Source organism: Podarcis vaucheri (genome assembly GCF_965113315.1).
Source record: "Podarcis vaucheri genome assembly, chromosome: 10".
Classification (NCBI taxonomy): Eukaryota; Metazoa; Chordata; class Lepidosauria; order Squamata; family Lacertidae; genus Podarcis; species Podarcis vaucheri.
The window spans coordinates 42,232,493-42,244,634 of NC_138748.1; the positions used below are offsets into that span (position 1 = coordinate 42,232,493).

Here is a 12,142-nt window from a genome sequence, read left to right on the forward strand (position 1 = left end):
TTTCAGATTGTAAGAATGAGGGCAGGGAATGTCTTATTACTGACACTTCTAAGCCATCTGAATTCCTCTTGTGGGGGGGGAGGCAGGGGTGTAAAAATGCTTTAAATAAATAAATGATACCTACTGTGAATGTGGGTGAGCATTTCTATGATTGTTTCAGCACATGGCACTTGCAGCAGACTTAGTGTGCTATAGCAAGCCAAGTGCTAAACTATTCCTTAGAACCCCGGAGACCCAGAGTGAAGTCCCCAGTCAGCCATGAAGCGCCCCAGGTAACCCTGCACCAGTCAGGCTCTCAGCCCAACCTACTGCACAAGTGGGGATAAAATGGGAAGGTACCCAATCACGTCTACCATCTTGAAGAATAGCGGGAAGTGTAAACGTAATATAATAAAATTAAGTAAATAAAATATGCACTGAAGCAATCTCAGGGTCACTTCAGCTTGGGCCAAATGCTGTCTGGGTCCCCTCAACCTAGGTTCAAAAGGTGCCTTGGCCCCAGTACCTATTGTTTGTGCAGAGTACAGTGGTGCCTCGGGTTAAGTACTTAATTCGTTCCGGAGGTCTGTTCTTAACCTGAAACTGTTCTTAACCTGAAGCACCACTTTAGCTAATGGGGCCCCCTGCTGGTGCCGCGCCGCCGGAGCCCGATTTCTGTTCTCATCCTGAAGCAAAGTTCTTAACCTGAAGTACTATTTCTGGGTTAGCAGAGTCTGTAACCTGAAGCTTATGTAACCTGAAGCGTATGTAACCCGAGGTACCAGTGGAGTGCCTTAAACAGGAAGGCAGGCAGGGTGTGGGTGGGTGGGTAGGTGGGTGTATGCACATTTCCTTCCTTTCTTCCTCTCTTTAAAACTCAGGCTTTGGAACACACTAATGACCGCCGAATACTTGGGAGTTTACAGTACATTGTTCCTCCCAGCACACAAATCTCAGATAAAAGCTCCTATTGTGTATTTTAGCAAAAGAAAAGTGCCCTGACCAGTTTTCTCCTTGAATTCTGTCTCTTTCTGTAGCGTTCTCTCCCCAGTTTCTCATGGTAATCTTGTCCTGGCAACTGTGGGTTAGCAGCAGACTGCTGCCATCTCACACCTGTTGTGCTGTGCTTGTTCAGCAGCTCTGTTCCAGGGATGGCTGTGCAGGTGAGGCCCTTGATTCATCACCCCAAGCCATCAGCTCACCCTGCCAAGCTGCTTCCTGGTCACTCCTGAAGTGGTAGCCTTTCGCGCCTCTTTGGAAATGCAGTTCAATGCGAAGACCTATAGCAGAGAAGCATAGGTTTCCGGTCAGTTTCTTGGATGCACTTGGGGTTTCTTCAAGATCACTTTAAACCAGCAATTAAAAAAAAAATCTTACCGCAACAAAAGTCATGAAATAATCCCAGCGTCCGGCATCATTCTCCCTTTCCCAGACCATCATCTGTCCACTTGGCAGCAAGCTGTCAAGTTCGGGGGGGGAGGAGAGAGGAGGAGGGGGACAAGAAAGACAGAGATGGTGCAATTTCCATTTGTGAAATGGTACGACTGGATTCAAGCATCAGTGATCGCCCATTAACATCTGGAGAAAAATCAAAGAAGCAACGAAAGAGAGGGAGGGAGGCAGAGGCGAGAGACAGTTGGCATTAAAATCTCCTCCTGCGCTTCTACAACACTGCAAATTGACTCAGTCAGTAACTCATGCACGCAAACACACTCTAGTAATGGACTCCTCTCCCATTGGCAGAGATGACAATAAGATAAGCTCCCACCCTCCCGCTGGTGACAAGCACACTCTGACAGAGAAATTTCATACACACACTCTTGGCTCTGCGGAGGGAGAAGGAGCTGCGGCTCTCACCTGGCTTATGGATAGACCAGCTAATAATGATTCGGGCTGATGATGGCTTACATCTCAGCGCCTTCCTATAGAGCACCAAGGGCTCTGCCTCCAACTTCTTTAGAAAGCTAAGAACCACACAGCTCATCAGAAACACCGTTACTGCACAGGGCAGGTGGCTGCTTCAGGTAGCGGAAGTGGGCTGGGGGAGGGCACTGAGGGAATCAGTAGGGGCAATAGCCAACAGACATGACTCATGGGCACAATCCTCTGGAAAGTCTTCCTGTACCATGTGCCCCACTGAAATAGACAAGGAAAGGGGGGCTTGGTGTGTTCTTAGGAATATAGGAAGCCACCTTGTCCTGAGTCAGGCCACTGATCCATGGAGCACAGTATTGACTACACGGACAGGCAGTGAATTTCCAGGGTTTCCGGGTAAGCCATTCCCAACCATAGAATTGCAGAGCTGGAAGGAACCCTAGTCCACAAATACAATAATTTGGGGGATAAATTATTCCAGTGAATAACTTTTAACATTTACTGCAGAATGCCCAGCATGGAGAGAAATGTGACGTCCCCGTGACGACAGAAGTGGAACCCTAATGGAAGGCGTCTAGACAGTGTGCATGACAAATGGGTGGCTATGGATCATGTCTCATGCTCCAGACAGAAAACCTGAAAAGTTTCTCACAGAAATTTTTTGCTCCTGAGGGGGTCAGATGCTAAGCTAAAGTCTGGGAATGAATTCTGGTAGGAACACAACCAGAGCAATTCTCCCAGAATGAAAATGTATGCTGAGGTGACATTATCCGATGGCTGCACCACTTGCCACCACCTCATGCCCAACCCCAGTCATGGAGCACTGAGCAAGGTATGATAAGAGAATATGAAGAACCCCATTTTGTAATTATTTCAAAATCATGAAGCAAAATCTTAGAGGGCCTGAGGGCCACTTCAAATGTGATAAATATTTTCTGTACACAGGTAGCAAAGCAACCTCATGTGCGTATTTGACACATAATGATATATATACAGTTTTCTATCACGAGAGTGTTTATGCAGGGAATGCATCGTATTTGAGGAGTTACTGCATTTCATTGACTTTCTATACGTATCAGACTGTTGAGGGGGGCATTTTGACTGGCATTAGTGATAGGGGCTTAGCAACTAGCAGATTATTTTTCATTACTGTATTTCCTGTTTTATGCTCATATGCGTTTTAGATGGTTATCTGGCTTAAGTCATGCTGTTATACATTTCAGAATGCTGTGCAATAGAACACCAATGGAAATCACCCAGTTCTGAAGAAGCCAGGAAGTCTCACAGAAGCCTAACCTAGATAGGAGCTTGAAGTGACAGGCGTCAAAGGCAGCATTTTCAGAACTGGAGCATATTCCATGCCCATGACCAACTACAGAATCAGGGCTGTGAGGCATTGATGACATTGGAAAGAAGCAGGGTTTAGAAGGGTTTGGTACCAGGGAACACTTTTAGATAAGCTGAACTTCTACAAAAGAGACATCACTCAAAATTCAGTGGAACTGGACTGCTGGCAATACCAAGTACACAGTGCAGCTTTCATTTAGAATTGAGAGAGTCAGTGGGATGCAGTTACAGCGGACATGAAATCTATGGAAAAGGCAGGGACGGGTATATTGAGGAAAAATATTGCTCTGTAGGTCAAGGGGGTGTAGAGTCCAGGAAACTGGAAAAGTTTAAGAGGAACAAAATTCTTCACAGAATTTTGAATTTTGAACAGAATAACTGTTGTTAGCCGCTCTGAGTCCGGCTTTGGCAGGGGAAGGTGGGATATAAATAAAATTTATTATTATTATTATTATTATTATTATTATTATTATTATTATTATTTGCTCTGAGCAGAAATAGCAATTTAGTAGTTGGGGTGCAATACTGCCAAACCCACCCAAAATTCTCAGGGTCTTCTTGAGATGCAGAAAGAAATCGAGAAAACAGTCAAAGGAGAAAAATAGTATAATCATGTATAACTGCAACTACTTTCTCATGGGCTCAGTAAATGTAGATTCAAACAATGTCCATGAGACAACATTTTCAGAACTGATAAATGATACTAACCTGGAAAAGTTAGCCATGGAGCCACCACATATCAGTAACCTGCAAAAGCCTGATAAATGTGTTATCAGAAGAAGCAGAACACACAACCAGGTTGGTGCCTGTCTTACTTCCAGTGGGAGATGGGCCCATAAGCTGTTGCCACCAAATATATTTCCCAGGAGGGCTACATCTTGAGATCTCAGTAGCCAAGCTGGTCTATATCGGCACAGGTGCCACCTCCTAATTGATCAGGGCTTTATAAGCCAACCATAAAACCTTAAATGTATCCCAGTAGAAAACTGGCAGGAAGTGTTTCTCTTTCAGCAGGGTTGTTATATCCGAGGTGGGAAACATTTTTCAGCCCAAGATCCACATTCCCTTCTGAGCAACCTTCTGGCAACCACAGGCCAGTGGTGGGTGGGGCCAGAGCCAAAAGTGAAGGAAGCAACAAATGTGAATTTCACCTTTGTAGAGTAGACTTGTTTTTGCGCACGCACGCACACACACACACCCTTCTCTCCAACCACCATCCAAGCAAGCAAGGAGCATTATCAGAGTTCAAGGACCCATTCCAGCCAGGCAAAAACACCTTGATGAGGGGTGTGGCTTAGAAGGAGCTACAGCTTGGGGAGAGTTCTGAAGACCCCCATGCCTGAGGATCCCCAAGCGTGTTATATGATCATGGCATTCTGCTTCCATTTGCAGCCCAACCACTCCATTTTTGTAAAAATTGCAGCTACTGCACCAGCTTTAAGGACAACCCCACGTAGAGCACATTACAATAGGCTACTGAAACATGGATCACTATGGCCAAGCCACCGCTGCTGAGGAACAGCAATTTCTGCTGCACCAGCCAAAGCTGGAAAAGGTACTCTTAGCCGCTGCAGACACTTGGGCCTTCAGTGACAAAGATGGTTCAGTGAGCACCTACATAGGACGTTCTTAAGAGTGTTTGCAACCATGTCCAGAGCAGGCAAACTGCCTGATTCCTAATCCAATGAGCAGTGGCTTCTTGGGGCCACTTGACTGATTTAGCAGCTGTGACTCCTTTCCAGAGTATTTGTCCTCTAGGGTGCACTTTTGACTTGCTTATCTATCCTAAGGACTATTCTTGACCACTGCTTTAAGACAGCAAGAACCACAGAGGACCAGGCTCATGTCACAACGTCAGGTCAGAACCAAATCTGAACTGGCATCAAACTCAAAGCAGTTGCATAAAAAATAGGAAACTCACCCAAGGACAATCTACCAGTCTCTTTCTCTGCTACAGGGGGATCACAGTCATTCACAAGAATAGCCATCAGGCCAGTGGAAAATTGGGGAAGCAAAAGATACCATTAAAAGAGTTGAGGGAAGCAGGGTTATTACTGGTGGGGAAAGAGTTGGGGTAAATTGTTTATCCTTTGTGTTGGATGAGTGGTTTTTGCAGGGAAGCCGTCCATTTTCCTGTACCATCACTGCAGAACATCCATCTGTTGTTGACATTCAATGTGTTCAGCATCTCCTTCTTCATCACAGCCACAAGCTGGTGATGCAAGATTCATTTTTCCCATCCTAAAGCTTATTTCCTTCCATGAGATGTGTATGTGCTGGAAGGGACTAAGAATCACATTTGTCCTTCCTCTATTCCTGGGGGCCCTGATCTTTTAAGCATCTCTCTCTCGCCTGTTATGCTACATTTTGCTTGCTCACATCAGAATCAATACAGAATTATTTTGGTTGTTAAGTTGCTTTGAGTTGCATTTGGCAAGAAAAAGCAACCAATATATTTAATTAATTAATTGATTAATTAATTAATTATACAGAATATAGAAAAATGGAGAGGTAGAGATGATGGACAACAAACTGTGCTGGCTCAGAGTGGTGGATACAGCAGATAACTCTAGTCCACAACACAAGATTCAGCCTCACCATTAAGTCCTTCATCAGAAACCCATGCTGGATAGCTATTCCCAATCCATTCTTCTAGTGGGGATACTATATAATTGGGGTGGAGAACCAGATGTTTCTAGAGTACAGCTCCCATCACCCATGACTTACCGGCCATGTGGTTGGTGAGAGTTGGAGTCCAACAACATCTGGAGCAACGACGCTTGCTTTATATGCTCCTTTGGGTCACTTACAATTATATGTCCATTTTGCCTAGACATGAGTTAACCACCTATCCCTCTTTGACAATAATCACAGTGACAGTTTCACTTCCTGGCTCTGAAGTGATTATCTACAATCCAGTGCTTGTTAAAAACAAAAACAAAAAAGTGGATCCATAAATAGATCAAGAAACAAAAGTAATTGAATGCTTAAAGTCTGACATTATCATATCATTATGTATTAAAGACTACCATGGCAAAACTAATGCATTATCCCTGAAGCCCTAAGCTTTGAGGAAAATATGCAGCCAGGTTTTAGTCAAATATTGTGTCCATAGGGCTCTTGTGTGCAGTCCCAGCACAGTCCAGCAATAATCCCATGGTGGTTGCAGTGCCTGGGGATGCAGTGAGCCTATTTGCCATGCTGACAGGAGTTCCCGGGGCTTTTTCTGTGGAGGGTTGTCCCTGCCTACAGGAATGTACCCCTTCCCTTAAGCTTGGTGGCATTGGCTTCTGAGTAAGCATGTTTAGGACCAGGCTGCAAAATAACAACTTTGTGTGATCTGACTTAGAATCTGACACCCTTACCACATGGCATTTGTAAAGATTCTGCCCAAGAAGCACTCCTACTCTCCAAAAACAAGTTTATCTCTACAATGATAAAGTTAAATTCCAAAAGTAGTAGATGTATTCATCATCCAGCTGCTAATGTAGCCAAGAACTAAAAAAAATAGCTATGAAAACATTAACATGTATTTCTTTAATGTGTTACCTGCCTTATTTACCATTTTGTAAAAAAAGAAGAAGAGCAAGCTAGTTCAAGATATATTGCTGCCTGATGCAAAGGACAAGATCCACCCAACCCCCTCAACCCCAAACACAGAGCAGACTGGCAATTGAAGATGGACAATCTGTCAATTTCAGTTTCTCTCAGTTTCTCATTTTTCCAAGAGTAGGTTCAGTTCGCCACATTTATGCATCAGCGTGTGATTTTCTTTTTTAAGTCCTCATGAAAATCCATCAGCATTTTAGTGCACACTTCTTCTACTATACATATTTTTGTATGCAGTTCTGCATGTTATACTATTTACATTTTTGCAAGCTATTTTTCCCTAATGTTACATTGCTGTATGTCATTTTCACTAATATATGCATGGTATGCAACCCAGTGCGTGCATTTTTGTACACTTTTTTTGGTTGGACAAGTACACCACAAAATTCAGTGTGAATTTAGAAGGATCACTGCAGTTCAGCTTGCATAATATTTCAGAAAGTATGAATTATATAAATTTGAATTAGAATGCAAAGCAAACCAAAGTTCTCCCTACTGGGAGCTGACCCTTACTTTTGCACTAGTGACAATGCAGCAGGATTCTATGTTTCCATGCCACACCTGTCCTCTAATCTCTTGCCCGGCACCCACTTAAAGCCCACCTCAACAAACAGTAATGTAGTGCCAGAATATGCAAAGCATATGAGCAAAGCAGTGCATGTGTGATGCCTGCTAAGTTGTGCAGCCTGGGCCAGCTGCTGTCTTGGTCAAAGGCTTTTCCCAACAGGGCTGTTTGGGATCTATTGGGAGAAGGCAACTAGGCAAGCCTGGCAGCAGCTCTGGCCAGAAGCAAGCAAGCCCCTTCTCTGGGGCCCTAGTTCCACAGAGTGGGAATGAAAAGGGCCTCAGAATAGCCAGAGGCGGAGTTCAGGATTGGCTGGGGGCAGGTAGTAGCCACAGCTAGTCCTGCTCAGCATCTGCCACCTGAGGCAGTTGCCTCATGTTGTCTAATATAGTAGGAATGGCCCTGAAAGCTATTTGTATCTTAAGACAGTGTTTGCTCGATTCTTGCTTTATCCCATCTGGTCTGCCTGCATACCATTCAATTACCTGACAAAATTGAGGTCACAAAGTATTGCCAAGGAGTGTATTTCGTTTGCTTCATAATTATTCATCTCATTTAAGCAGTTGGTGTTAATAAGGCTCATGAAGAAGTTGTAGCCTGGTGGAATCAATCAGGGCCGCTAGGGATGGGACACAAAGCCTTTGCACCTCAAGGTTACTCAATGCAGTCTTGCTCAGGTTGTTAGCAACTGAAGATTGTTCCTGATTGATGCCAGGGTCCAGCTGTCAGCCTGCATTATTAAATGAGCAGGCAGGACACTGCATTTCTTACAGGACAAAATGTCTAAATATATGTCCCAATGGCAACTTTAGAGGGAGGGCACTTGCGCATTTATAGCCATCAGTCACGCACACAAAAACAAACCCCAAAGTAATAATTGTACCTGCATTTGTGCAGACACACATTTTACTGATTTCCTGTGTTTCCAATTTAGCCTAAAATCAGCAAACTGTAAGTGCATGCATAAGACAGGGGTGGGGAATCTTTGGCCCTCTGGTCTGGGGTTTATGAGAGCTGGAGGCCAACAACATTGGGACAGCCAGGTTCCTTGCTTCTTCTCCATCTTGACCTGCAGTATTGTCACCAGTTTCAGTGGGACTGCTGTAGAAAAGGGGGCTGAGGACTGCATCAGTCCCATTTATCCACACAACCCAAACTACCCAGGCAATTTTGCACTGAAAGGGTCACAGAGACTGGGGCCCAGTTCACAGAGGCATTTTCTTCATGTAGTTACTTTTGACCATTATTGGGTAGACTGCCACACAGATGCAAAAATACAGTGTGCCCCAGAGGACCGCAGAGATTAACTTAGCTGTGATTTATCACAACAGAGTCAGCAATTTTTGGACCTGCTTTGATCCAAAAGTTGACTTGTTGAGGGCATCCATGTACTGATGATGGAAATAATATTTTCTCTATGTAATGGCAAGCATGAGTGGTAGTGGGGCATTTTAGAGTCTCAGTGGAGTAACTGCCTCCTACTTCAAAGGACCTACAATAAAACTATCCTATACTACTTGAGCTTCAAATGAGCAACAGTTTATTCTGAGAAGAAGAGAAGAAGAAGAGTTTGGATTTGATATCCCACCTTTCACTCCCCTCAGGAGTTTCAAAGCGGCTAACATTCTCCTTTCCCTTCCTCCCCCACAACAAACACTCTGTGAGGTGAGTGGGGCTGAGAGACTTCAAAGACGTGTGACTGGCCCAAGGTCACCCAGCAGCTGCATATGGAGGAGCGGAGACGCGAACCCGGTTCCCCAGATTACGTGACTACCGCTCTTAACCACTACACCACACTGGCTCTCAAAGGACAAAGGATGTCTCAGAATAAATGTTCATTTGCATGGCGAAGCACCCGCCTTCATGTGAATGTTGTTGTTTCTTGTGCGCAAGCTTGAAAAGGGATGCCTAGATAAAGCACTGCACAAAATACAGTATGATGACGATGTTGTAGTACATGCAGGTGGTACTTGAGGGGCTGCCATGACATCAGTTGACAATGGACACCACGTAGCCAAGATTCTCTTAGGAGGCCCCATTCCTGAGAGTGTTCGGCGCCTTCTCACTACTGTCCCCACTGCAGTGGCGAACTTCAGGCTCTCAAATTTCAGTGGCAACTTGTGTGACGCTAAAATGTGGTGCTGCCTCCCCGCCTCCCACACTCCATTCTACATTATTGTTGTGGCACCCCCTGTGGTGCCAGCACCCAGTGTGGCCAAACCAGTCGCGCTACACTAAAACCGCATCTGCCCATTGCCTCTTCGCTTGACCTCTTCCTCTTGGCCCAGTCTGTATAGACAAGAGACTGCTCCTTCTCCTTTTCATTCCTCTCACTGCTCACTAATTTGGAGAGGCCAGAGGAAGAGACGACAACAAACAGCAAGAAGGAAGAGCAGCCAGGCCATGGGGTCCGAGAGGTCAACAGTGGGGGGGGGCCTGCCAGGATCGTGGCCTTGGCAGCTGCCTGATGATGCCAACCTTTGATGTCTACAATGATGCAATGAGAGAGCATAGTGAAGGAGGGGAACAACGAGGAATGAATAAGCTTAACAAGAAAGCTGCACAAGACATTTCTAATTCAGAAACTGCAGTTACATTGATACATAAAAGTACACCCTAAGTCGTCCTCCTCTGATTGAACAGCAAAGTTTTCATAAAAGAAATGTGAAAGGGAAGTTAGGGACACGCTGTATGCACACACACATACACCCCCTCACATAAATGCATCTCTTGAATCCCAGTCTTGCATGCAACCTTTGACACAGCCGGGAACGAAGAACATCATTGCATGGGGGTGGGGGGGTGATGACATTATTGGTTATGGAGGTGCAGAAGAGGAAACTGGACATTTATGGTGCTTTGCAAGGCCCCTCTCCCCCCCCTCTCCCCACATAGCTGAAGAGAAGAAAATAACCCTAGCAACTATACAACCAAGGGAAGTGCTGCTAAATGGCTCATTGGTTACTATGGCAACCGACTCGCTCCGCTCCAGCTGCTTATCCCACGGTCCCTCTGTCACCCTATTTTTAGCTTGAAACGAAAGAATTGGACTTTTTTAAAAAGATGCACGCAATCTTACTTTTTAACAGACAAATTAAGGCTCATCGGTAAGGCCATTGCTGGGATGCTCGAGATCCAGAACAAAGCACGTATTTTGGCTTTGCCTCGTGATGCCTCAGTTGGAACAAGCGAGCCGCTAGTCCTCCAAGTGGTGAGAGTGGAGAGTTTGAGTTGTGCTTTCTGGCCATTAAACGAAACAGTTTCTCGGAGATTTGTGAAAGGTAGAATTGAGAAAACTTGGTGGCCGTTGGTCGTTTCTGTTTTTCAGCTGTCTAAGCTGATGCTTTCACACTTTAAGCATCAGAACCCAATAAAAGTCATCTCTGCCTTCAGAAAAAGGACACAATGCAGTCCTCCTGATCACTTCAGAAATTTCCTACTTCAGAATGCAGGTAGGGAAACACATGACTGAATTAACTAGCACAGGAATAAAACTTTTTGCTTGCAGAAAGCTAACTCACTAGGGAGGAAGCTAAGCTAGAGCCTTCTCCCTGGCTAGCTAACTTTTCAGTAGCAGGGAGCTTTCCACCATGGGTCTCACACTTACATTCTAAAGTGGTACAGTCCTAAGAGGGCTGTTGTACACAATTCAGTGAATGGAGACAACAGCTTATCAAGCGATAAATTAGTTCCTGTTTGGCACACCAGTCGTCTGTACAATCCTGCCAAGTTCTGCCAATTTTATTAATCTCCTGATCAGATTTCTGATCATTAATGTCTTTTGTTCTCTTGGATCCAAATGATAACAGTACTCTAAAAATGAATTTGCAGATCACTGCCAGGATTACTAACTTCTGAACAAATTAAGGAACATGTGTCTTTAATGACTACATGGCAAGATGTTCAGCGTGTGCAGTTTTGTTCCATCCTACTGCTTCACTGATAGAAATGACACATGGCAAACTTCTCCTTTTGATGTCCCTCTCAAAAATACAGTCATGCTCTTCAGGTTCCATCTTAATATCAGCTGGAACTGATTCCACACAAACAATCTATTTCTTCTTGGAGGTTTTCTCAGAGTTGTGCTGTCTTGGTTTGGGGGGTGGAGGTCATGTGGAATGTGCGGCATTCCCTTGGGAATCCTGTGCTTGCTCACTGCTGGCCTTTTCAGGACCCACCCTGTTCCTCTGACTGCAATCTGCTTTAACTGTTTTTAATTCTGGATTTTAAATGGTTATAACTCAACCTGGGACCTGGTGGTGAAGGGCAGGTGATAAATTTATCACAGCAATAGATGTTCATACGTAAGGCTTAGATGAACTTTTGGACTTCTTTTTCACTATTTGTGTCATGTTGATGTTAATATAGGAAAAAAGAAAAATTGAATTTATATAAAAACCACAAAGTCTTGTGACACCTTAAAAACTAACTTATTATGCCATAAGCTTTCAAAGACTACATTGGCTACAGGAAAGTTTTAAACTAAGGTACCAAAAGACTCTTGGTTCTTTTTGCTGCAAGAGATTAATAAAACTACTAACCCTCTGCAAACCAAATTTACATTTGCAGCCAAGATGTGTTTTACATTTGTGTTACAGACTGATTCAGCCTCACATATGAAAATGCCCTATGATTAGCATGACCTTTTTCACAGGTAGTTGACGAGCTGCAGAGTGGATACAAGGCCCTGATTCACCTTGGTAATTCTGCTTTGGTTTGCGCCTTAATTTTTATGTCAGTGTTGGGGATTATAGTAGTGTAATTCAG

General features: G+C 44.3%; 1 long non-coding RNA gene across 1 annotated transcript in view; it reads right to left on the reverse strand.

The window, feature by feature from the left end:
• Nucleotides 1-1,006: 1,006 nt before the first annotated feature.
• Nucleotides 1,007-12,142, reverse strand: part of LOC309541869 — a 39,730-nt gene continuing 28,594 nt past the window's right edge. Inside the window, exons 2-3 of the long non-coding RNA XR_014223992.1 lie at nt 1,357-1,438; nt 1,007-1,259 (exon numbers count right to left, since the gene is read on the reverse strand). This is a non-coding gene — a long non-coding RNA (uncharacterized lncRNA). The remainder of the gene's footprint in view (nt 1,260-1,356; nt 1,439-12,142) is intronic.